The sequence below is a fragment of the Danio rerio genome, chromosome 16, assembly GCF_052040795.2.
Source record: "Danio rerio strain M-AB ecotype USA chromosome 16, GRCz13ab, whole genome shotgun sequence".
NCBI lineage: Eukaryota > Metazoa > Chordata > Actinopteri > Cypriniformes > Danionidae > Danio > Danio rerio.
Window position 1 is genome coordinate 10,232,241 of NC_141036.1, and position 26,757 is coordinate 10,258,997.

The 26,757-nt window shown below is 36.5% G+C and overlaps 1 protein-coding gene across 4 annotated transcripts in view; it reads right to left on the reverse strand.

Moving 5' to 3' along the window:
* ncalda (neurocalcin delta a) overlaps positions 1 to 26,519 on the reverse strand; it is a 64,426-nt gene extending 37,907 nt beyond the window's left edge. For 2 of the 4 annotated variants that reach the window (XR_015510531.1, XR_015510532.1), the window contains exons 1-2: positions 26,391 to 26,519; positions 17,403 to 17,464 (exon numbers count right to left, since the gene is read on the reverse strand). The gene's annotated coding sequence lies outside the window, so the exon portion shown is untranslated. 4 annotated transcript variants of the gene reach the window in all.
* Positions 26,520 to 26,757: the final 238 nt, after the last annotated feature.

Here is a 26,757-nt window from a genome sequence, read left to right on the forward strand (position 1 = left end):
CACATTGATAAAATCTTGAATTATGCTTATTCAAATACAGATTTGTTAACTGCATAACTCTTTATTATTTTATAATTTTTACATTAAGAACAGATGGAACGATGCAATGCTTATAAAAACAAGATCTGGCAACAGGCAGCAGAGGCTGCAGCCGCGCCCACTGAAGCTTGTTTCCTCAGCCTGCGTCACACTGCTGCTGTGAGTCAGAGATGTGACTTTATTCAGTGACATGATTTTCAATAATTTTTCAATCATAGCCCTTAATATTGGACTTAAGGTAAAAACTGACAAAGGTCTGGACAAATGGAGGATCGTCTGATGTTTTGATCTGTCATTCTAATGATGATTAAAATAGAAAGTTAATTATAATAGTCTAATATTTACAGTTCATAGTTTAAGAAAATAGTTTATAGTTTAAGAAAATACATGATTGTCATTTTTAAAGCAGATATACAGTGTACATATAGTCCTAAATGTTGTATACATAAGTTCTTTTTTAAGGCTATTTCATCCCCCAAAGAAAATTGCAGTGTTCAATTGAACGTTCAATTTAAAATGTACAGTGCTCAGCATGAATGAGCACACACCACACAGATCTCCTTTAAAATTCAGATTTTCTATAGGACGCTTTACAATAATATATTTGGGCATGCCTAACATTTATGTTTTGTTTCATTGCAACCAGGATATATTATCTATATTTACTTAGAAATGAAAAATAATATTCATTTCACATCAAGAATTCTAATGTGAAAACGCACTGATAAACACACAATGCTTCCATTCAATTTTAGAAATCTAGACAAAAAATTCAGATTAAAACATTTAGCAAATATCAAGTAACCATTCAAATTTACATCAAGGCAAAACCAGCATATACAGTTGACCCTTCGCTAAGCCACACCTGAAAACCGCCACACACCAATAGTGGCTAAACAACCGTAGCTACACGCAGGAGGCCTGTCAAGCTTTCAAGCGGGTGAAACAAGCCAAAGCGTTGTGCATATGGACTGTGCAAATCTGACACCCGGTATCCTAATGCTGTGTTCACATTAGACACCGAACACGTGGATAAATCGCGCTATTTCTGTGTAAATAGCTACGTAAACATTTGAGTTTACTCGCGTCATTCGCGCGTCAAATTTACTTCAGAACAGACGCGGATTTGCCTGACTTTAGCTTTGTTGCTAACTGGCTAACATGGATTTTATTAAGAAAATAAGCGTTTGTGTGTTTTATGAAGGCTGAAAAACAGCGTCAATATGTTTAGGGTCGTGTCTGAGTCCACTAGATCCTTTCAGAGGTGCATCCAGCTCTATAAGCTCAAACTCCTCCAGAAACTTAACCTGGATGCTGGAGGCTTTTAGCGGTGCTTCTGACTGAGCCGAGCCCAGTTTGATGCACTGTTGTCTCCCAGAGGATTTTCCCCGGGACACCAACAACAGGCCCTACAGCAAAATCACACCCACACAAGAGCAAGCTCCTGATCGGGTAACGTGGCGCGAATGTCCACTTAAGTTCAGATTTTTTAACTCGAGTGACTTGCGAAAAACACGCAAAATGCTCAATTTGCGTCGCACAATTCGCATCGCACCATTCACGCAATTTGCGCCGTGCCATTCATGCGTATCGTGCCGCAGGGCATGTTTTCGCGCGTTTGCATTGCCTTAACATGTAAATCACTCACGCTTGACGCGCCTTCCGCGTCTTCCGCGTCTGGTGTGAACACAGCATAAAAGTTTGGACGGGGTGGAAGAATTTTTTCCCCTTTTCAAAACCTAAAACCCAAAGGGAGAAACACCAGCGTGGATCAAGCTCTGTGAGGGGTGCTAAAAGAGCGGAGTTAAAGTTAATTTTGCTTTCGATATATTTTTGACACATCCAGTGATAGACGGCAATAACTCACACACCTCTTACCCTATACAGATCTAAACTGTGTTTCCTACAAAAATACAAAGCAGGTTATGTTTCCCAGCCGTCATTTTCTTTTTTGCTCAATATTATGAGCACTGCTCCGTTTAAGCCTTCGCCATAGTAGTCATGCTAATAGCAATCACATATCCATCGGTATCAAGCTACAAATATTTGTAATTACATATCAACAGAACAAAACCGCGATGTCATCACAATCTAAACACATCAATATACTTCACCCGCAGCTGTTTTTAAATATCCCTCATGTCTATGTTACAGCTACAGTTCACTGATGTTTCTGTCCGTTGTTGAGAGATTTAGTCATTATACTGTGTTAGTGTCAGCTTTGGTGCTTGATTAATATTTGCTGGTAGGAAAAATCTATTTGTTTACTTCTGCTATTTATATTTTGATTTGCATTTCAATTTATTTATTTTTTCCACTTAACTGCAAATTAGAATAGAAACGGTATAAAAAGCACACTAACATACTGATAGTAATAGGTACCGTACACTGTTATGGGTCAGTGATGCTAATATTTAGCCCAAATTCATTAATTTCCCCTTTCTGGCTGCTCTTTCTATAAATGACTTATGTAAAAGCAATGTCCATGCGCGTTTCCTCGTCGTTTAGTAACGGTATATTTCATTGAACAACAATTAATCTATCAGGCTTTTTGGCTAAAATAGAGATAACAGAGTTTAATTTGTTATTATTAAACTATTTTTAAATTTCACCTCTTCTGCTGTGCATGAACTAAGCTGTTGAATGGTCAGCGTATGAGGCGGCTAGGCTAACCTAGCTTCAATTTTGATTAAGTTATTTTCTAATCGGTTGTATACTAATACTAATAATATACTGCTGTAATGCATACAGCAGTCCTTTTTTGTCTGGCTTTCACCTGTTCACCAAAAATGACTAATTATATCTCTGTCTGACATCGGGGCATACATATTGTACTAGACGTGCCAGGCACAAAAGCTTGACAGGCGTAGCAACAGTAACTAAGGAGGGCGGGGCTTAGTGAAGGGTCAATTTACAGAATGATTAATTAATATGAACAATCATTATGGTTGTTAGAAAAAAATGGAGCAACCAAATTGTAAATTGGCATAACCAACTGAAGAAGATACTTGTGCAAGTAGTTGGAAGCATGAGTATGTTATAGCTGTTCTAGACAAACTTCAAGTTTTTTTCTTACTCTAATATTCTTAGAGTAATAAAACTTAATTAAACGTTAGCTTTAGGTTGTTAGCCTTTCAACATCATTTAGAAAAAACAGGCAGGACATTAGCCTGAACTATATTCTTTAAGCAGCATTGGTCAAGCGGGCCATGAAATGAGTCCTGGACTAGTCTCGGGATTCTTTTACAGACAACGGAAAAAGAAGAACAAGGGTCTCTGGGTCACTATTTCAGGTCACCCCGCCCACACTCCAGCCCAAGAGCGTTGGGGGAAAAAAATCTGCATTCATGCAATGGGTCTAATTTGAATACCATCTGGTTGCTAGTTCAATAGAGGTAGCCAAGCCACTAAAATGAGTGAAGAAAAGATGACAACAGAAAAAGGGCAAGGTCAGGAAATAAGAGCTCCACATGGGGGAGAGCTCTGGCACAGACAGAAAGGGGGAGCATACCCCAAAGGCTTGATAGCTGGAGTAAGGGGGGAAATCCATGTGAGAACCATGAAGGTTGTTTGTTTAAGGCCATTCAAGTAAGGATTATTCGACATGCATGAGAGCAGATTTAATATTCGTGCATGCATGTGCACACACACATATATATACACACACATATGTGTGCAATAGCAAGTGACACTTTAAAAAAATAAAATGAATCACATTTTTCAGCCAAAAATAGGTGCCAAATACACTGGGTATTGTACTTGAGGAAGGAGAAAATTGTAAAACTAAAAATAAATTATTGTTAAATAGCAATTGAATTGAATGTTTTATTACAACAACACACTGCCCATTCTGATAAAGAGACAAAGACTAATCTAGCCAACAAATAAATGTTCTAATTACCTTTACTGATGGTTTCAACTCAACTATTATAACGTTATTAATTCTATATGGAATCAACATGGGAATTTGGGTATGTTAAACAATGCTGTCAGACCACGAGAGAAAGAAAAAAACCGAAACGAAGGCACAGTATCTTCTATGATCAAACATGCATGATTTCATGCAATTCTGTATTAAATGAAACTTTTCTATAACTTCGAAAACCACACGACTTTTCTCAATGGGAAAAGAAATAGAACATTTGCATACACACACATCTTAAAAGTTAACTGAGCAACCCCAAACAATGAAGATTCAATATAATTTGTCTACTTATATAGTGAATAAAGTAGGGGTGTAACGATACACTCAGCTCACGATACGATGTGTATCACGATATAATGTTCACGGTTCGATATGTATCACGATATTTGGAATAAAAACTGAAAATTAAACTGAAATGCAAATTTTACCAAGTAAACTATTTTTTATGTATTTTTTTTGTTTCAACTTGTTAAACTGAACCTTCTTTAAGAAAATAAATTAAACAGGCCTGTCTCTGGAAAATAAAACAATTTAAAAACTTCTTTAAAAAATTATTGAAATGACAGAGACAAAATTAAGGAACAATTTAAGTAAAGGTGCAAAAAAATAAGCTTTCTATTCAATTGAATTTAACAGTAAGAGCTTAAGGCTTTGCTTGGTCACTTGCTTTTTTTGTGTGTGCAAAAAACATCCACATTTCCAGGTATTTAATTCATATTTAATTAAATTCATTTAGAGATATCTCTAATTACAATTGTGACTAGTCAAAACTCATTTAGAGATATCTGCAAATATTTTTCAATGGCAGTCAATAAAGGAATATGACTAGTCATAAATATCTCCAATCTGATTTCGTACTAGTACAATTGTAATTGCAGATATGTCTAATTGTCATTCTGACTAGTCGAATTATAATTATGACTAGTCAAAATATAATTAGAGATATCTCTAAATATATTTATGGATAGTCAGAACAAAGGTTTAAATGCTAAAACGGCTTGCCATACGCGCGCACCATAGTCCGCCCTCTGTAGTAACAGCTCACGTCATGTGTGATTTTGCGGCCGCAAATACATCATTATATGAAGACAGAATGATATTTTAGGGTGAATTGTACCTTATAAATACAGTATGTGACTCTTTCAACACCATGAGGAGGTATCCATGTCTCTGTGCAAAGTATGTAAATCACTGTGAAGACTTTAAAACTTAGGATGTTTGACCCAGTATGCGTGTCAAAAAGCGGACGAGTCTAAAGCAATGACTGACTGTACAACCGAAATGTTGCCAGACGTCTGATTTTGAGAGGATGGGCCATCCTCTATTTCAGCTCCACTCATCTTGGTCTGCTAACATTACTGCTGCTGCAATCTGAACTCACGTGCGACAGCAGGTGGAACGAAGCTCACGTGAGAACAGCTCAACTAATAAGTGAAAACTGACGTCATATCGTAATCAAATCGTCATAACGCCACGATGCATATTGTGACATTTTTGCATCGCAATAAATCGTACAACGATAAATCGTTACACCCCTAGAATAAAGTAATATTTTTATGGAAAGACTACAAATTACTCATTATGCTCAACAAGAGACTCATCTATTGCATCATAACTCACATAACTGTATTCCTGGCACATTGAGAAATGATCATGAAGCTGTAAAGTCATTTTAAATGTAGTTTGGACAGCAACGGCATTGGTAAATGCTGGAAATAGAATGTTAATCTCACACACACTGAAAGGGGTTTATGGAAGCCAAATATTTAGCACTCGACTTACAGCAAAACCGTATCAAGATTTGATTCAGTTGGATTGGCATATTTACACCAATTCTATAATGTCAACTTTTAAGTCTTTTCAAAACCAACTGCCCAATAGGATGGACTTGAACCCCAATGGTTTGATCCTGTAGCTATATTTTTGTTTTGAATGTTTGTTGTGAAATGAGCATAGCGAGAGAAACTGTGGCTGAATGGATGTTTATGTGAAAGTAATTACAAACTTTGCTATGTTCATCAGCTAATCAGAATCAAGAATTCAAAACCCTGTACTAAAGACAAACGTATGACCATGGCAATATATGGCTTGTCTATGTTCATCAAGTATATTTATGATGCAATATTAATCAACATATCCTTTATTCCTGTCTAGAATATGGACTGAATTTGGACACAATAGACACTTTTCACATTTCCGGGTTTCTCGGTAACAGAAGGCGCCATTGTTGGGTCAACTTAAAGTGCAGTGAATCAGGTAGTACAACAAATATTTTTTTTACAAACTTATTTGCTAAAATAATAAAAGGAAAATGTTGCAATGGTGTTATAAAGACTTTCAGAAAAAGGAAAATTGTGCGAAACAGATGGCGACAGCCAGAGGAGAGACTAACGTCAAATTTAGTCTCAGCCCCATAGACGGTCCATCAGAAACACCTTGCATAAGCGATAATTTGTTTTTGTAATTTGACGCAAAGGTGATATAAAACATACATAAATGCATATAAATGTTCATGCATTTTTTTTTAAATCTAAATATTAAAAACTTTCAAAAATTTAAGCTTATGATGACCGTTAAACGTCTTGTGAAAAGGGTCCTGTAACAGTAAATGTTTAAAGCACATGCAAAGCTGTAGTACATTTATTTAATATACTGAAAATGTTGTTGCAGGGGTATATTCCAGATTGCATTTTATCGTTATAATTGGCGAAGACTAATTATCATGTTGACAGTTTTAACCAGTATAACGCAAACAATAGGATATTGCTTTCTCCACTCCCAAAGGGGATATCTCTACTCCCTAAAGCCTTATGATGCAACAGGTCTTTATTTTCATTCATTAGCAACTCTACCATTCATAATCTAGTTTTCCATTGGAGCAGTTATCTGAGTTTTTCCTTGTATTCCATGCATTGAATGGAATTTCCAGACAAGTGCTCTTTACACTCACTGCGCTAACCTTGAAAATGTATCACGGCAGTGGAAATATGACCTGTTAAAGTTTTAAGGCCATTTGCAAACCATTACTGAATCAATTTAAGATGTTTTCCCCCTCCTCCACACCACATGGTCACATCTTAACCAATATTGGTACTGAGAACTTTTTGTGACCCATAACAATGTCTATAATTAGCAAACCACATAACTGTGGATACTAGTGTGAAGAAAACAAACAATAAAAAGCCATTGTACAAGTCCCTCTAAGTTAACATTGGCAAACAGATTACACCAAAAACAAAACAAAAATTATTTTTTTCAGGGTCCTGACTTGGACTGATATGTAACCAGAAAAATCTGACATCCCAACAGACCAACTAAATAACACTCTAAAGACAAAAAAAAAAACAATACAAATATACAACAAAGCAGCATTATTGGCCTAGCCATTTCCTTGCTACATGCTTACATATAAAATTGGGCAAATTTAGATGCTATAATGTTAATAATTAAACTTAAAATATTACAATATAATAAAAAATAAAGAATATTGGTTGTACCCTGTTCACCAATGCTTCACCCAGAAAAAAAATAACATTCAAGTATGCTGCATGCAGCAACTTTGCCTTCTCATGCTGTTTGCAGTTGCCTAATGTTGGTGTTCAATTGCATACAGTTAAATTACTCAACTTTCTCAGTTTTGCTAGTTGATCAGAGTCCACTTCTAATGCATGAGAGTTTAAATATGTCAAACAGAAATCTAAATACGCACCAAATCAGGCCAGCAGGTATTCAGTGCAACAACTTTAGAAACTACAACTTAAAAAGTTGCCTTTGAGACCATCAGAGCTTCTGAAAGACTGCTTGGGATTTTTCATCTAGATAAAAGAATCTTATAATTAAATAAGTGTTAATTATCAAGAAGCAAAGAAATCATTGCACGGGGCTCTAACAGATGTTTAGGCATGAGTGAGCACATGACTGCCATGCCTCATTTGTTTGAGTTCTAGGAATCAGCCAATGATACCTTCATTTAATATATATGACCTTCTCCCACATAGGAATACTTTTTCATTAAGCGTAAAACTCAATCCTATCTGCATCATTTGCTTTTTATGTTATAAAAGCGGTCATACTACATACTACTACAGCATACTAAACATGGTATTTTTAACAAAGATTCTTTTTTTATAACTTAAAAAAAAATTATTAAAAAACAAAAAAGTTTCAGTTCTGCTACTACATACCTTAGAGAATTTCTCTCAAACCATGTCTAATTTCACAGCATTGTGCTACTTCGAGGATGCATGATTTTATAAATGTAGTAATTTCATATTAGGATGGGCTTACCTAAAACAACTGTAGAAAGGACCGGCACAGTACAGTCCCACTCGATGTCTAAAATTAGACTTTGAAAAGGCACAATATGCATATATAACAAACAATAGGGTAGTTGAATGACTAATTACATCAGAGTGGACTTCATGTTCATGGACGAACTAAAGTATTTAAAACTTATTATCATGGTAGTATAAAGAAGAGTAAACGCTGAATAATACTTTTGACAATTAAAATTCTACAACTCCCTCTTTTATGCATTCATTCATTCACTTTGTAGGAGTCCATCTATTAGCCCAATGACGAAACTAACAGCATGGTCGAAGGTTTAATGCATGCAAGCCTTTTCACTTTGAGAACCATTGCCCTAAACTACCCTCGCCACCCGCGCCTCAGTTATAGGCGCGTCTAGGGCGGCAGAATAGACCCCCCCCTCCCGGTTTCACTTCAGGTTTGAGGGCGGCGTGACCATCCTTTACCTAGAGCGGCAGTTCAGCTTGCTCCGGCCCTGGGTGAGTGGAAGGGACAAATACCATAGCCCTTCAAACAGACTTTTCAGGACCACTACAAACTACACCAGTTACGGCAGCAACAAGACTGCAAAACAGAGCTGATCTACAAACAATCACCTAATTTGTTACAATCACATGTGTTAAAGAGTTTTGGTCATGATCTTCAAAGAAACGTAAACAAAAATTGCTAAATTTCACTAATCAGTCCCATAATAACTGCTGCAAAATATTACAAAACTTATCTTAAATTCTGCTAACCTTAGCCGATGACTTGACAGAATGGGCCAGTCTATTAGAAAAGTGTGGTGGCTGTGAAAATACTTTTCACAGGACGTCTGGTACTGTTTGTTGTTTTCTTGTGGTTACATCCATGAATATGAGCACTGTAAATACAAAGTAGTTTTGTGCATCTTGCAAAACCAGTACACTAGACGCACTACCCAATATCCAATTTTTTTAAAATATCGTGCAGGCCTAATTGTCATTATTTTCAAGAGAAAATTACATCATTTTAAAATAGGTATTTGGCATCTTGAATAGACATACACTCATATACAAAAATGTATGGTAACAGTATTTCAGAACTAACCATTGTGTGCCAATCCACTTGGACGCCTGCAATAGAGAAATAGGTGACTCTTGAAGTTGTGCAGGTTGTACAGTCGTGGACGCACACAGGTTTATATGAATTTGTGTGGGTAGCTGCACTCCTACGAGTGTTTCAGTTCTCTTGCTCACGGCAGAGACAACTGTCACGACTTTGCCCGCTCCCACAGAAAAACCTCCCATTTCATAGGGAAAAAAAGAGAAGCAGAGATGCACTGGGTGTTTTTTTTTTTTTTTTTACTGTGTTGATGTTTGCCATGTGTAGTCGATCAAACTCCCCTTCACCATACCTTAACCAGAGTGCAGCTGGTCATGAAACAATGAAAGAACGAGTGATTCATCTCCTGCAGTGGTGCTATTCTCTAAACAGATCCACCTGGGCGATGCCTCTTAACATTTAATTTAGATCAGTGCACAGGGACAAGAACATGTTAAACTCTGATGATGACTTCTGGTTTGCAACCTCTTTGGTACTTAATTTTTCTTCAACGTTGCCAAGGCTATTCCCTCACTGGCATTTGTCTCTCTAAGTGCAGTTTCAGTGGCTGTTAACGCACGCACGCACGCACACACACACACATATATATATATATATATATATATATATATATATATATATATATATATATATATATATATATATATATATATAAACTTGATGGTTTATTGTGGGTATGTTGTTTACATGAAGAAATCTGTGTTACAAGTTAAACAAAATTCTAATAAACAATTATATTTTGAATTTAATTCGTTTTTGTCTTCCGCTTGCATTAATTTTACATTTGAATAGCCAAAATTACAAGTTTCAGTCTTTAAAATCCTAAATTAGATCACTTTTATTTGGAGGCCCAAACAAAAACTATTTGCATAAACTGGAAATTTTCCCATAGCTAACTGTCAGACACAACAAACATGACATGGAAGAAAAATAATTCTTGAATTCTAAAAACTGACTGACAGATAGATTTAATCATTTTCATACCCTGCCTACAGCATTCAGCATAATGCAAAGGATTATAATCTACCAATTACACTATTTTAAAAGGTTATTTTCAAAGTCATGTAATAAAAACAAACTGAAAGAATAAAGCCTCTTGATCGTGGACACATTATTGTGACAAATTAAAATTGTGAGATTCCGATACAGCAAGAGGGAAATGCTGTTAACTTTAATTGGCTTTTAATTTGTTTATAAAAAAATGTTTGCAACTGTTAGCCAAAACAAATTGTAAAAATGTGTTTTAAGATTTGATTTTATGCATTCAGCCTATATGTAGCAGCACAAGAACTAGTTCCTGCTTTAAGTAGATGGAGCAATGAGTGGCTGAAGGCACAGAAAAATAGAGGGGAAAGCGAGCACAATGACAAGAGAATTTAATGATTTTTTTTAGTTTTTTATAAACCATTCCACCAAAAATAAGACTAAAATGCAATATGCTAAATTATGTCATAGGATAAAGAAAATGAGCAACTCGCAGCAGCAAATTGACAGTCGACCTTTCATTTCAAAGGAGAGTAAGCGACTTCGGGTGACCTCCATCTATATAAGCAACAGCAAAGTAGCCAAAGTCTTAGATGTAAACAGCTATTTCTGATTACCTTAAAGATGCAGTATGTAAGTTTGACACTCAGTGGCTTAACTTGGTATTGCACAAATGGTTCAAAACACACACACACACACACAAGCGCAGGTTGCCAGATTGACAATACCAGCAGGAACGTGTCTGACTTGAGCATAAAGGTTGATTTAAGTCGTGTTTTAAATAAACACAACTGCACACAATAGGAGGTATATTTCATATATTAAAAAGGGTTTTTGTTCTAATCAACACCTGAAATTTGCCGACTTCTATTTCTTGCAGCTGAACAACAAGACAAACTGACAATGATCACCTCAGGTACACCTCATGTGGTTTATTCAGTGTTAATTGCTAATAATGTGAGTGTAAATGCCATTTTATGTGACATTTATTGCTATACTACTGAAAGCAGCAGCAGATAGTTTACCTCTGATCTTGAAACCAAAACCGTTTGAAATTGAGCTTAGGAACTGTGGCTCAGTGCAAGCCAATAAATATCAACAATTCAGCAGGTGCATTCAATAACGCTAAAGAGGATTGATATGTATTAATTTGATTATAAACTTTACCAATTTGTTGGGAGCGCAGCAAGTGCACTATTCTGTGGTTTTGATTGTATTTGTTTAAATTTCAGCCATGTTTCGCCTGGTACAAACAGACAAATTGCTTATCTTGTCCCCGAGCTTGTTCTTAAGACATAGGGTGTTGTTACACAAAGCACCTTTAACTAATGCTGAGTTCAGACTGCATGATTTTCAAAGTAGTCATGTCACAGATGTTTTCACACTGCATGACTCTCTGGGCTAGCGTTTCGTCGCTGCTTTGTTTACACTGCAAGATGGATCGGCACAGAAACATTCTCATTGCATGACTTTACTATAGTAAGAACTGCCGACAATTTCGTCCAAACTACGTCTCACAGCCAAAAAACAAGTAGTATATCTTTTGTTATTAACTACATAATGAGAAAGAAGCCTTTAATGGGGTAGAACATGTACATATTTGCTCACCTGGGTTTAAAGGGAATTAGCCATTTCTCCTCAACGTTGATAATAAACAAATTTCTTTCTGTATGAAACGTCAAACAGACACGGGTGCTCCTGAGTCCTGTCAAACCTCCACTAGTTTTTCCTCCATTTCGTGGGTCCAAATAAACCGAAAAAGAGCGCTTTTAACTTCTCCCCCAGCCTCCTGCTGGCCTGCAGCAGGCATACATGCGCACACACAAGTGAGAGCTGCTCTCTTATTGGCTGTAGGCGATCGCTGGTGTTATTTTCAGTCAAAACTCAATTCACACAGCATGATTTGAATCGCGACAGCTCCAGATATTTAACACGCCAGATATCTCGCAGGCATCGGCGACTTATCGGCGATTCTCTGAGATCGCGTCTTTGATAGTTCATACTGTGTGATTGTCACTCACGTGCACGAGCACTGATTTGCCTGTGATTTCAGGCATTTGTCGGCGATTTCTCAAAACCTGTCGGCGAGCCAAAATCGGGGCTAAAAATCACGCAGTCTGAACTAGGCATAAGTGAAACCATTATGGAAAAGAATAGACTATAGTGTGACATTGATTGGCCCTAAAAGTCGAGGCTTCATTCACAGAAATTAAACAAAAATCAGTTTTATTTTTGGACATATGAGCATTTCTTGATTACCCTTGTTTTGTCATACTCTTCACATTTCTTTGTGTTTTTAATGCCATATCAGCAGCATTGCCTATATTTATGGCAAAACCTATACCAAATATACAACACTTACATACAGCATTCAACTAAACTCATAACCGAACAAAACCGAAATCGAATTAAGACCTGTGGAGTATTCCTATTTTAGTAGCATTACTGAAGTGCAGCAAAGACATGTAAACACAATACCTAACGATTACCGTTTTGTAGTACTTTGATACATGTTGCGACAGGATGCACACACGGCAGTTGTCAGTTATCATTTTTGGTGCGAGCGGAAAACGATGACTATGCTGAGAATTCCTCACTGCATGCTGTAATCTAGTACCTCTGAGTCTGTCGCAGGGGAATAAATGTAAAGTTAGTGAATGAATGGGCAGAGGAGGCCTGTTGCTTGAGAATTTGTATCCGCCATTGTCTGCTTGCACCCACAGTGTGAGAGATGAACTGCAGTTGAACTTGTTGGAAAATTAAAAACTAAACGCCCTAAATCACATTTGGGGCTATGACGAACATGAACTATTGCTGAGTGAAACACTGTCTGAATGGTGACGCAACCAAGTAAAACAGGAACAAGAAAAGAAGATTCAAAAAGCAACTTACACAAACAAACATATGATTTATATTATAGGATTTAGATTAAGGAAAATAACTAGATTACTGATGCCCATGTAAACTTAGTCGGTGTGGAGGAATTTGTTCAGTTCCATCATGCATTACATAAAGAAAATAGCTCAGGTTCTGCCAAAAATTAGTGCCATGTGCCGGAGTGATTGATTGGTTTCAGTGTGTAGGCAGTTCTCTGGTGGCATCTGTCTGCTGACAGAGTTTGGGCTTATTCTCCATGTGGTCCGTTATTCACCAGACCACATGGACAATAGTGATATTTACAGAAATCATTATTCAAGCAATGACGACATCAGCTTTTGATAAAAACATTATCCATAAAGGTCTAACTGTAAACATTCCACAGAGCTAGGCAATTTGCTGCAATATCACTTCTGATTTATTGTTCTTTATTTTATGTTTTTTTAGTTTATTGGCTCTGCATTGATGACCACAGATTTTCTCACAACAAATAACCTGGAGATTGTGCAATCAACAGATGTTGATGGCACAATGTGGATGGTACCATGCTGAGGTGAGCCTCCTGACTCGCAAGACACCAAACCCTCAACCTGATCTGCGCGTGTTCATGTGCGAGTCACTTTAGATAAAAGTGTCTGCTAAATGCAAATGTAAGCTTACAGGCTGAAATCACAAACACATGCCAACCTAATGAACATTAAAAAAATCTGAGGTGCAATATTTATAGTGATAAGAACTTATTAAACTTTATACTTAGAAATATGCATTTGACAAATTAAGTTATTATTAGAGACATCTTGAAGCATTATTTTCTGATGGATACACCAGTACACCTTGTGTGCAAGTCCCAACAAGTGCTCTTAGTTTGGGTTTGATGCAAAAAAAAAAATACAAAAGTTAAGGCAACTCAAAGCATTTGAGGAAATTTGTAGTTACAAACCATTTGAGTTAAAAAACGAATCTATACGAGTATGTACTTGCTCAATTTAAGTTAAAGTAATAAGATATTTAGTTAACTCATTACCTTCAACACAGAGTTCAAAACCCTTTTCAAATACATAGAATTAACTTTCTGTAAATTGAGGTAACTACACAAATTTCATTTGTGAAAGTTGACTGTTGGATTTTATAGTGTATCATTACATTCGCCACCTTAAGAAATGAAGGCAATTTACTCTTTAAAAAAAAAAAAAAAAGGTTCTGCACAGAAAACCAAATCAACCCTTTAAATTGAAATAAGAAAACAAACAATCTTTTAAATGTTTTCCATCATTTCATATGGACAAAAACAAATAGATACTATCTTAACTAAAACTAAAGAAGTGGCAGGACAAAACTAAAAAGATTAAGATTTCATGGTTTAAAAGGAATCATTGAGGATTAGGGTATATGGAAAATATCAATACATGCTAGATTTAAAATCCTAAATTTGCTCAATTCTGTATTTCACAGGATTCACATGTATCAATTTGGTGTTCAAACCCAATACATAACAACAGAATCATGTGATTGATCAAGGATGATACGCACGCAAAATATTAGACGTGAAACTGTATTTATTTTGAATATGAAACAGATGCTAAAGATGAATGAATTGACCCAACAAACGCACCCATATGCAAGAGTTGCTATAAATCATGCCCTGCTACAGGAGCACATCAGATCTCAACCAAGCAATTGTCACTTTACCATCCTGATCTTTTCCACAAATTTAAGGATTGACACGTAGATGCACTATTTATTTTTGATAATTTCATATTTATAACACTAATCTACCAAGTGGCAACCTCCTGCTCTATTTTTCAAGTTAATATGGAAGTAACTGAAACTGCAATTCATTGAAGGGCCAATGGGGCGCTGGCTCCAAAATAGATCAAATCTCTATTGGGCCTGATGTTACAATACCCAGATTTACAGCAAAAAAAGAAAAAAAAAGAAAAGGTGTTTACAACTTGGTACAAAAAATTTATATGGTAAATATATCCAATATCAGCCTTTTTGACAACTGTGAAGGAGTGGATGTTTTTTTTTTTATAACTCATCCCGTTCATATATTTTAAGCCATAAAATTCTGCATAATTAAAGATATGACCACTTGTGACAGTCATTCTGGCTGATTCCAGCCACTGCACTTGGCACATGGATTACGTTTTTGCTTTAGTTTTATGCGGCTTTACACAGTCAACTGCCTTTTGGGATTATTTCTTACAATTATCAGATAATTTGGCATGCTGTGCACTTAAATGTGTGTTACAAAGCATTCAAGTCGGCAAGTGACTTTGGCCTGGTAAGTGACATTTTTTATACAATTATCTATAAATGTATTCGTTTTATTTAGGATAATTTATTTATCATTTTATTTAATACTTGAATGAAGTCCAGAACCTGACAGATTGATTAGCTGTAGGCTATAGAACAGTCATTTAAACGCTGTCATACAACAGTATGCCTGGATTTCATAAATAGCATTTACTAACACAGACTACATTTGTAGAATTTGGAAATAATGGATGTTTTTCTGCAGTAGAAAAACGTCATAAGTACATTGCTTAGTGGATCAATGTTTAACAACAGTGTTTTCAAAACACCAAACACAGTAAACACATTAGATATATTATACCATAATGCCATGTGGTCAGAATACAAACAAATTGTAATTTAATTAGTTTATTTTATTTCATATATTGTTCCTTCAGTGTTATCTTATTGAAGTATTTTTTCACATTTTGAATATGTTATCTGCACTTCAGGCATTTTCCACAAATTTCTGTATTGCTTCGTTCTGACTCATTTAATTTAATACATTTTTAAATTAGCTATTTTTTTTGTTCAAATATAATCTTCTGTGCCTTGGTTTTGCACTCCAAACATGCTTGCGCAGGCAATTTAGCCTTTTTAAGTTTGATTAGCATGTGAAATGCATATCCTGTTTTCAGTGAGACCTTTCTGCAGTTACTTGCTTATTTTTACTTTTTAAAAAAGTTTTGTGCACTAATGTTCTGTACATCAGGTTTTTTTAACTTGCTATGAGAAATTTAACAAATCTTTTTTTTTTTTACTTGGAAAAAGAAACATCCCAACTGAAAATGATTTGCAGACAAGATTTGCAAATGTAGATTAAACCATTTAAATCCTTTTTCAGTGACACCCCTAATGAAATAAAAATGTAACATTTGTTACAATGTGATGCAAAGGCATCAATACATAGAAATCTTTTGTTTTTTACCTAAAGTTTTTAATTAACTTTTGAGGCTGATTATTTGTTACCTATGCTATCGATACTCAAGAATTTTGGTATCATACCAACTCCAAAATTAAGGCATTAAACCATACCTAGTCCCAGGTCACTAAAGACACAAGATACTCACATTATTCTTTACATACAAGCGAGTGCAGTCATTAAAATCTTTTTGACTACGACCTCATTCGAACTCTATTTATTTTTAGACATTAAAAACAATTTATGTTCTTCTAGTTCTAGAACAATCACAAAAACGAGCGCACTTCCGCATTGAAGAATAAGGCTTTTTCGTTCATTTCCATTAACTATATTAATCTTTGTGTAGTAAACACAGCTCCAGCTGAACACAGGTGCTGGAAATTCACAGCTTATTGCAGAGCCGGCTTTATAGACAAAAGCATGTGATTTATCGTTTAGCCTTAGTTAAGAATACATGAATAAGAACCCTGTGAAAATGTTACATTTGTCAATTTTTAAAAGCTTCTTCAAATTACTTTTTTTTCCAAACAGAAACCACATATTTTGTGATTTTACAGCCATGCAGCCAGTTAAGAATGCAGAGACTTCTAGCAATCCATGATCACAAACATAACAACCAATTAGCTTAACTATTTAGGCATAACTCAGTGATTTAGGCAGTGACACTAGAGTGGTTTTCAGAAGAAAATTCCTGTGAAAGTCAACCGATGCGCACCAGTTTTCAGAGGATGTAATGAGTCAGGATTGGCCAGTAACAGTAGTCCACACAGGTGGACTTTTATTTCCTCTTGGTTGCTAGGCAACAGCAGATTTCAGAATGTTCAAGTCATGTTTTTAAAAGAGTAGTTTCTACCAGAAATTAAAAGCATCTGATCAAGTTATTCCACAACATAATCCTTTAGTTCACCTCTTTCTTTTTTGATGATCAATATTAAAGGAAATTTGATATAAAAGACAGATCCTTACCTAGTGCCAGAGGAAATCCACAGGCTTGACCAGTTGACCAGGCTCTGTCTAAAGATTTTCACCTGGCAAAAAAAAAAAGAACAGAAGAAATTATCTTATATTATGGCTGCCTGATTATAGGGGGAAAATTAGAATCACAATTATTTTTGGTCAAATTTGTAACTAAAAATATATGATTCATGGTTTACATAAATTAACATAAATGTTTTGCGCTTTTAGACCTGTATATTCCAAATGTTATGGAATTTCACAATTTTTAATACCACAAGAGAATAGGACAAAGAAGAAACGAACAAAAATTTCTCAATTTTTAAATATGTAATAAAAGTATGCAAACTTTGTTTCAAGCATCTTCACTGTAAGAATTAAACTCATTTATTTTTATTTTAAAAAGCCGATATTAGATATTGTTTAATACTCTAAATCAGTGTAAGTGAGCACTTTTCCTTTGCCTAGATAATCCATCCACTTCACAGGTGTGGCATATCAAGATGCACATGGCTGGCCACTCTAAGAAGTTCAATTTTATCATGCACTTGTGTCATCTGTGTCATTGTGCTGCAATTGGCATGCTGACTGCAGGGATGTCCACCATGAACAGAATGTTCTTTTCTCTAGGCCTTTCAAATGGGTTTAAGAGAATTTGGCAGTACATTCTACTGGCCTCACAATCACAGACCATGTGAAATTACACCAGACCAGGAACCCCACATCCAGTATCTTTATCTTCAAGATCATTTGAGAACAGCCATCTGCACAACTGCTGGCAAAAGTCGGTTTGCAAAACCAAAAAATTTCTACACAAACTGTAAGAACTGTAATTGTCATCGCAACCAATTTGAGTTTTCTCTAAAAAGTTGATGCATCAGGCACTTTGGGGAGGTGTTCTGTTCACAAATGATTCTTGGCTTTCAATGTACAGGGCAGATGACAGACAGCATGGGTGAGCAGTTTGCTGATGGCAATGTTGTGAACGGAGTTTGCCCATGGTGGCGGTGTGGATATGGTAGAGGAAGACATACGTTACGAACACAGTTGCACATTATTGATGGCTTTTTGAATGAACAGGGAAAAGCAACGAGATCCAAAGGCCTGTTTTTATGCCATTCATCCATAACCACCTCATGTTGCAGCGATCTGTACACAATTCCTGGAGGCCAGAAAAATAAATAAAAATGTGAAGAAGATGTGTTGCACTAAAACTGGCAAATAGTGAACACATCAAATACAGACTGGTTTTGTAATTTTTGAGATAAACAAGACTTTTACATAGAAATAGATTTATGAACTTTGAGTTCAGCTCATAAAAAAGGGAGCAAATACAGAGTTGTGTGTATATATATATATATATATTCTTTTAAATGCGGGCGACGCGGTGGCGCAGTAAGTAGTACTGTTGCCTCACAGCAAGAAGGTTGCTGATTTGAGCCACAGCTGAATCAGTTGGCATTTCTGTGTGCAGTTCTCCCCGCATTCACGTGGGTTTGCTCTGGGTACTCCAGTTTCCCCAAAAGTCCAAAGACTTGCAGCTTAGGTGAATTGTAAGCTAAAAAATTGTCAGTCATGTAGGTGAGTGAAAGTGTACGAGTGTTTCCCAGAAATGGGTTGCAGCTGGAAGGGCATCCGCTGTGTAAAAATGTGCTGGATAAGTTGACGGTTCATTCCGCTGTGGCGACCCCGGATTAATAAAGGGACTAAGCCGACAAGAAAATGAATGAATGAATGTTTGTCCTGCACATAGGAACTTTAAAACGAAATCTTGATGGCAACAACTGAAACACAGAATACAATGGGTGATCCAGGGTACATGAGATAACCTGGGCTCTCTTCAAGACATCACTTTGGTAAATTACCATTGGCCCAGTTTGGTAAAAACTGATAATCTTGCCTGCCATCTTCACAAGGCTACTCAATCCTTTTTCCTTTTTGACACACTCAGATTAACTTACCACGCTACAAAGCAGAAAGAGAAAACAGATTCAATAAATTGTTTCTAAAACAGTATCATCATAGATGTATATACTCTAAACTATTTAAGTGCCCTTAGAAAAAAAAGAACTGTTGCACTTTTTATAGACACCCTGGATGTTAGATTGGAATGTCAACATATTGTCGATAACAACCCCTAGATATTTATGTGTCGACAATTTCAATGTCTAAACCATTAATAGTTGTCATGCTGGGGGTAGGAGAAACCCTCCTGTAATCGATCACCATGTCAGATAGATAGACAGACTGAGGCTGTATTTCAAATGTACGGCATGGTAGCATAACGTTTTTATTTTGACTATTCTGCTGTGGAGAAATTTCATTTTTAAATTGACCCAGATCAGCTGTCTTCATTAAACAGAAACATGTAAAGTCAATGCACAAAGTTATTAGGTTTAATTATTGCTGTTATTAAAAGGAAACCTAGTGTTCCGTAACATTGATTGTGCCACAGAACAAGCCCTGCCCTCTCAGTGGCACCAAAACCATGAACCAAACCAAGGCATTGGTGCATTGTTACACCCCTAAAACACACATTAAAAATTTAAGGAGAAGAACATTGTACATTATAAATACACAATGTAAGGATGTGTTAATAGAGGCTGGTGTCTTCTGGGTGGGTGCTTGTTTCTAAGCAACAGAAACCTTGACTCATCCCCTCATTGTTCCTATGTTGTTCAACAGCTCCAAAAAAATAAAATGACAGAACTTAAGGCTCTGGCTGCTTTTATATGTACATCTGCTATCAAATCATCAGCAGCAGCCCTATAATGTTTACTGAACCTAGTTTAATAAAACTTAAAAAAAACAGACAAACAATCAATGAAATATTATATAGCAAGGCTGATTTTAAATTAAAATATACAGAGCTTGACAATATAAACATTTCACACTCATTTGTGAAAAAAGGTTGCCTTATGCTTATAAAATGACTTAAATATAATTTTAAGAGATCTTAACCTAATCTTAACCTAATCAGTAAACTCTATTGAACATAACAGCCACTGATGAACAAAATAGATACATTACATAAATGCCTCATATGTAGTTTATGCAGCTTAGATTTAAGAAATAATAGTGTTTCCATTGAGTGGTACGGTTCAGTAGAGCATAAGACACTTTCTAATATATTTTGTATATTCGCAATAGCAACAATGTAATGTAATGTATTTTTTATTTAGTGCCATGTCAGCAACCAAGGCTATCTTCATGGCAGGAATCTTTCAACAATAAATAAACAATTTAAAAATCAACAAACAAAATAAAACATAAATTAAATAAGATTTTTTGTGTTAATACATGATAAAAATTCTAAAATCTTTTCGGGTGTTACTTTGTCAAAAATGTCCTTAAAAGAGTTCATTTCATAAAAAGTCCTTCTGGAATCAGTAAAAGCAGGACAGTCCAGTAAAATATGCTTTACAGTAAGATGAGTTTTGCAATACAAACACTGAGTAGGGTTTTCACCTTGGAGCAAAAAACCATGTGTTATTCTCGTATGCCCAATACGACATCTGGTAAAAACTACTTGATCAAATCGATTCTTAAAATGTCTTAAAATTCTGTGTGAAACTTCAGGTTGGATTTCATGTAGTTTATTGTTTTCTAATGCATCCCATTCCTTTTGCCACTTGTTTAAAATGTAAGCGTTGATAAAAGGTTTCATCTCTGACGGAGGAATTTGGCATTTGTTCACTACTTGCTTCAAAGCATCTTTAGCAGCTGCATCAGCTCGCTCATTGCCTAAAAGTCCGACATGTCCTGGAACCCAGCAAAAAATGATGTGATAAAACTGATTTTGTAGTTGGTGAACTTTAGTTAAAATATTATCAATCAAAGGATGATCATTCGTTGAAGATTCCATAACTTGGAGGCATGATTTAGAGTCTGTAAAAATGATGGATTTCTTTTGTTGGGCATTTTCTATATACTCCAATGCTAAAAGTAAAGCGCGGGCTTCAGCTGTGAATATGGAGCATTCTTTAGGCAGACTGATTCCATAATGTTGTTGACCAGTTACCATTGCTGCTGCTACGCTATTTTCCACCTTAGAGCCATCTGTAAAAATAGGTGAATGCTGAGAATATTGGCTTCTAATATCCAAATAATGTTGTCTGTAAACATTGGGATGAGTTACTCCTTTCTTCTGATGTCCTAAATCTATATTGATTATGGGCTTCTTTAGAGTCCAATGAGGCAGGGCACTGAAGTGTATTTGACTTAATATGTCCAGGTTTATGTTTAAATTTTGTAGATGTGGGTTAATGCGCACACCAAATGGTCGGATGGTTTTTGGCTTACTTGCATATAACTGTACAAACTGTGGGTTAAATACTGCAGAATAAGCTGGGTTGCAATAGCAACAAACAAAAAGAATAGTTTTTTTTCCTCGTCTCATTGAATGTGGAGTCCCTCACAGTAGAGGTCTGCATTCCCGCGGCTGTCGCGCGGGCGCCGCAGGACCCGACTAGATTTCTGCGGCACAGGAATAAATTTCCGAATAAATCGCGGGAGCGGTCGGTAACGGGTTTAATTTGGGACGGGAGCGGGCTGTCTAGCAATATCGCGGATATTGCTATGCGAATGAGAGAGAGAGAGAGAGAGAGAGAGAGAGCGAACTTTGCTTGTGTGTGTGCTTGGTGCTTGTGTGTGTGTGTATGTTAGTGCGTGCGCGCGAATGAGAGAGAGAGCTTTTCCAAATAGCAAAATACACTCGGGCCAGTTCCGGCTAGAGTCTCGCCTGCCAGAGACTTACCACTCAGCCCGGCTCCGGCTGCCGGACTCCGGATGTTTGTGGACTCACTGCCCGATTCCGGCCCGAATCAATCGGGCCAGATGCGGCGGCCATAAGCGAGCCGACGCTGCCGCATCCACGCCGGAATCGGCCCGAGAGTATTGTGCACTGCGGCCCGGAGCTGGCGCGACTCAGTATTTATATACCTTTATATAAAACCTTTTGGTATTACATTGGTACTTGACACATGGTATTACAAGCGTTTGAGTTGATATAACAGCAAACGCCTGTGTGTCTGCTTGGTGCTTGTGTGTGTGTGTGTGTGTGTGTTAGTGCGCGCGCGCGCGTATGAGAGAGAGAGAGAGAGAGAGAGATATTTGTCTGTGTGTGTGTGTGTGCTTGGTGCTGTGTGTGTGTGTGTGTGTGTGTGTGTGTGTGTGTGTGTGTGTGTGTGTGTGTGTGTGTGTGTGTGTGTTTATACAGACAGCATAGCTGGGGGATTTTCGGTTTTGTTCTCCCCCGCTCTTTAGCGGGATCGGGCGCGGCAGCCAGAAAACGGGGCGGGTCGGGCAGCGGGACAATAAATTCTTAATATAAGCGGTAGCGGTCGAGTTCCGGCTAAAACCTGGCGGGTGCGGGCGGGAGCGGGATTCAAAATTTAGTCCCGCACAGATCTCTACCTCACAGTACTAGTTAAAAGTTATTCCTTTCATTTTGTTGATGTTTTATTTAAGTGATGCGAATTTATATGCATTTTATTGTGCTCACTACAAAAAATTATTGTATTGTTCCTCTTACAGAAGTGTAGCTGTGGGTAACATTATAATGGGTTTAGGCTGCTGCTGCTATTTGCACATATTAAATTAAAGCCCAGAAAAGACATGTCTTTTTAAATGGACCTGAGACAAACTCCTTTTTATTGAGGAACACAGCACGGCTGCTCTCAAAGAGGTTAAATGTGGAGTAGGTGATTGTCTTCAGAAACATTTTTTGTTGGGCTGGTTGAAAGTCTCTTCACATTACAATAGTGTTGATTAAAGTAAATGATCTAAATGTGTTTTGAAATTCTGGAAAGGCATAAAACTAAAAAATGTTCATCCACTTAAAGTCGGGCCGACATCTCTCATAATTCCGATAAGTAGCCAAGCCTGTCTGTCAGCAAATGCAGATTTGAACAACTGTGCAGCCTTTTGTACGCAGCTCCGCCGACCACCGCAAGTTCATGAGAGAAGGAGAGAGAGCACGGGCGCGATCAGTAAAAACCTGCTGAATCAAAACTTTTTAAAAACCTGAATTAATTTTGGAGTTACCTTTACACGCTGGAGAAAGGATGACACAATGTCTGAAGGATTTCTCTCAGACAGGTAATATTGTTTTAAAACTGTTTTAGCTTCACTCAAAGCTTATGTAACGTTAGATGTTGTTGTTACAAATGGGTTTTATCTTCACAGAAGTGTTGTTCAGCCACTAAAATCTTCCGATGAAAGATTGATAAGACTTTTTCAGTTTCATAAGGGACTTTTTACAGCATCGATAATATAGATTTTAATTAGTTTAACAACAAATTTATGCTAAGCTGTAAGGCATTGTTGAAGATCACCTACTGCACCTTTAAGATTGTATACATGTTACTAGGGCTTACATCCTGATATAGCACTTTTTCTGTGAATTAAAACTATTAATATTTTATAAATTGACCACATGAACAATACTACTTATTTTTTACATATTTAATTCTAGCAAAATTTGCTCATCTTGAATGTCCTAAACTCTGCAATGGACTCATTTGAAAGAAATTCTGCATGTTGGTGGCAAACACACAACACATTCCACATCATTCAATGCCACCCAGTTTGCATTTAATTTTGTACGTAAAATCTACTTGCACAAATACTTAAATTCACATTTGGTGTGCTCTCATGTAAAATAAATTAATATGGTGGTGGGCAGGATTTATTCTACAGTACAGAGTTTGACAAATGTAGTCTAAGAAAATAATTGGGGTCTGAGTAAAGAGCCATTTATTAAATTAAATCGCAAATTTAATTGAAATCGCAATATCAGTCAGAAAAATCATAATTAAATTTTTTTTCCACCAAAAATCGCATAGCCCTCCCGGTGTCAATAAAAGCTTTTATTTCAGTAACAAGGACAATTTCAGGTCTGAAACACTCCAATATCTTATTTTAATGAAATGGCCCCTTATATATGCATCTTATATTTCTCAGTTCATAAAACCTTTAAATCAGGGGTCACCAGTCTCGGTCCTGGAGGGCCGGTGTCCCTGCAGGGTTTAGCTCCAACTTGCCTCAACACACCTGCCTGGGTGTTTCAAGTATTCCTAGTAAGATTTGATTAGCTTGTTCAGGTGTGTTTGATTAGGGTTGAAACTAAAATCTGCAGGACACCGGCCCTCTAGGAACAAGTTTGGTGACCCCTGCTTTAAATTGTTATGTATTTTCTTCGCAATCTTAACACTGTTGTTCCTTTGTTGTATATTTTATATCATGTAGTATTGGTTATGGGTAATTTACTGTGACTCTCACTTTGGGAGAACAATAGATCTTTTATGGTATTTCAGGTTTTGACACTTCGGTTCGAACATAAATCTAAATTAGTTAATTTTTATAACTCTGAATATCCAATAGATTTCTTGCAACAATCGATAAAAAAGGACAACAGTGGTTACAGCTAGTGGTCGACCAATATGGGTTTTTAGAAGGTCAATGCCGATATACAAATATCTTGCAAAGCAGGGTGGCTGACATAATTTATTTAACTTTTATTAGGTTCGTCATTAATTAAATTTTTTTTAAATGAAAAAATTTATTTAAAACATGTGAAGGGTAATCCCGTTGATACTTTAAACCACTTGCGTATACATTTCGACATCAAAACTGAAACGCCTGGTTTTAGAGCACAACAATTCATTAGTATAGTGTAGGGCCAATACAGTGACAATTTGTCTCAGGCATGACAGATACAAGACCTGCACAGTGGCCAGATGGTTTTGTCAGTGCTCTTTTCCTCCAGAATGGTTTGTTAGTCCATGACAGTGGCATGGCCATCTAGTATGCAACAAGTATTGTGCCTAGGGAATGCCATGATAATGAATGTCAAACAATCACCGATCTACCACCATGCTTTTTTCTGGCCATTCAAAAAGCTGGGTGGTACGCTTCTTCTCGTTCCTTACTCACATTCCATAATTGTGGGAAAGCCATCTACACATCTAAAGCCATCTAAACATGCTCTGTACCATGCTTGTCCTCAAATGAAAGCAAAAAGCAGTTGTCCAGATAATAGAAGTAAATATAGTGAAATCAAGCAGCTTTAAGCCATACACTCTTAAGAAATCTACGGGTGACAGTCTGTCACAGATACTGCATCAATTCTTTTTTTATTATTATTTTTATAGAGGCTATATAAAAAAATGACAGAGGATGTAGATCTGGCCTCCTTAACTAATCATAAAATAATCTCCTTCTTTTTTTTGCAAATAAATACATTAAAATATAATTATGGCTAATTCAACACAGTAATAAATATTTATTAAACTATATTTTAAAAAGAGTACATCGTGGAGTTTTCCAAAATAAAATAGCAACCTTGCACGCAGCATCCATTCAATCTCACAGACTCCATGAAGGATGGAAGCATCCAAGAGCTAGACTTCTATCCAGGGCTCTATCATCTGCAACTTCATTTACAAGGGCTCAGCATTTACGACGGGTATACTGAAATAAGTCAAGATCAGCATTCATATCGTAGAAAAAGCCCATTTGAGAAAAATCATGCGAAGATGATGGCACCAAAATAACAGAAGCATCAAGCGTTATGTATCGTTATTATTGCTTAACAGTAATAGATAGAAAACTAATATATCCTTACAAGCTTGCAAATGCCATTATCAAGAAATGTAGCAGCCTTTGGTTTAACGTTAGGCTTTCTAAAGACCTAACGTTACCGTTAATGTTAGATTAACAAACTGGGCTTAGGAGACTTCCTACTAACATGCTAACTGGCTAAAAACACGATTAAAACAGACAGAGAAAAGAACGGATGGTGTCAAGAAACCACAATGCATTGTTTGTTGTTATTGACAATAAAAGTTTGTTTGATGTTTTAAATACCATGTTTTACGATCTCTCCCATAAAGGATAAACAACGCCATTGGCTAAACAGCAACACCGAACTCAAAAAGAACACATTAAACAGCAACAAACTTCAAGAAAAGTTCAGGAAAACAAGAAAAGTAGACTCACGTTGACAAACTTTCTGCAGGCGGCTGGTGTAAACAAATGAACAAAACAGAAGTAGGGTCCAACGCAACAGCAGAGAACGAAACTATAACTGTACTGAAACAAGCTGAAAACGTTGTCTTCTGCTCTCGCGCCGTATGGGGAACGTGGCACGAGATATGCTTGATGGCGTCATCATCACGGCACGCCTTCCTTCACGGCTGCAGTTAAGAATATCAAAGCAAATACTAGTCATTCTTTTTATTTTTATGGTTTTAGTTTGTAGTTGTTGGTTTTGTTTTTATATATAGTTTACACTTAAAATAATCGGAGACATATTGTTTTCTGGCTTAAAAATGTTTTAATCCAACAAAATGTAATACAATTTGAC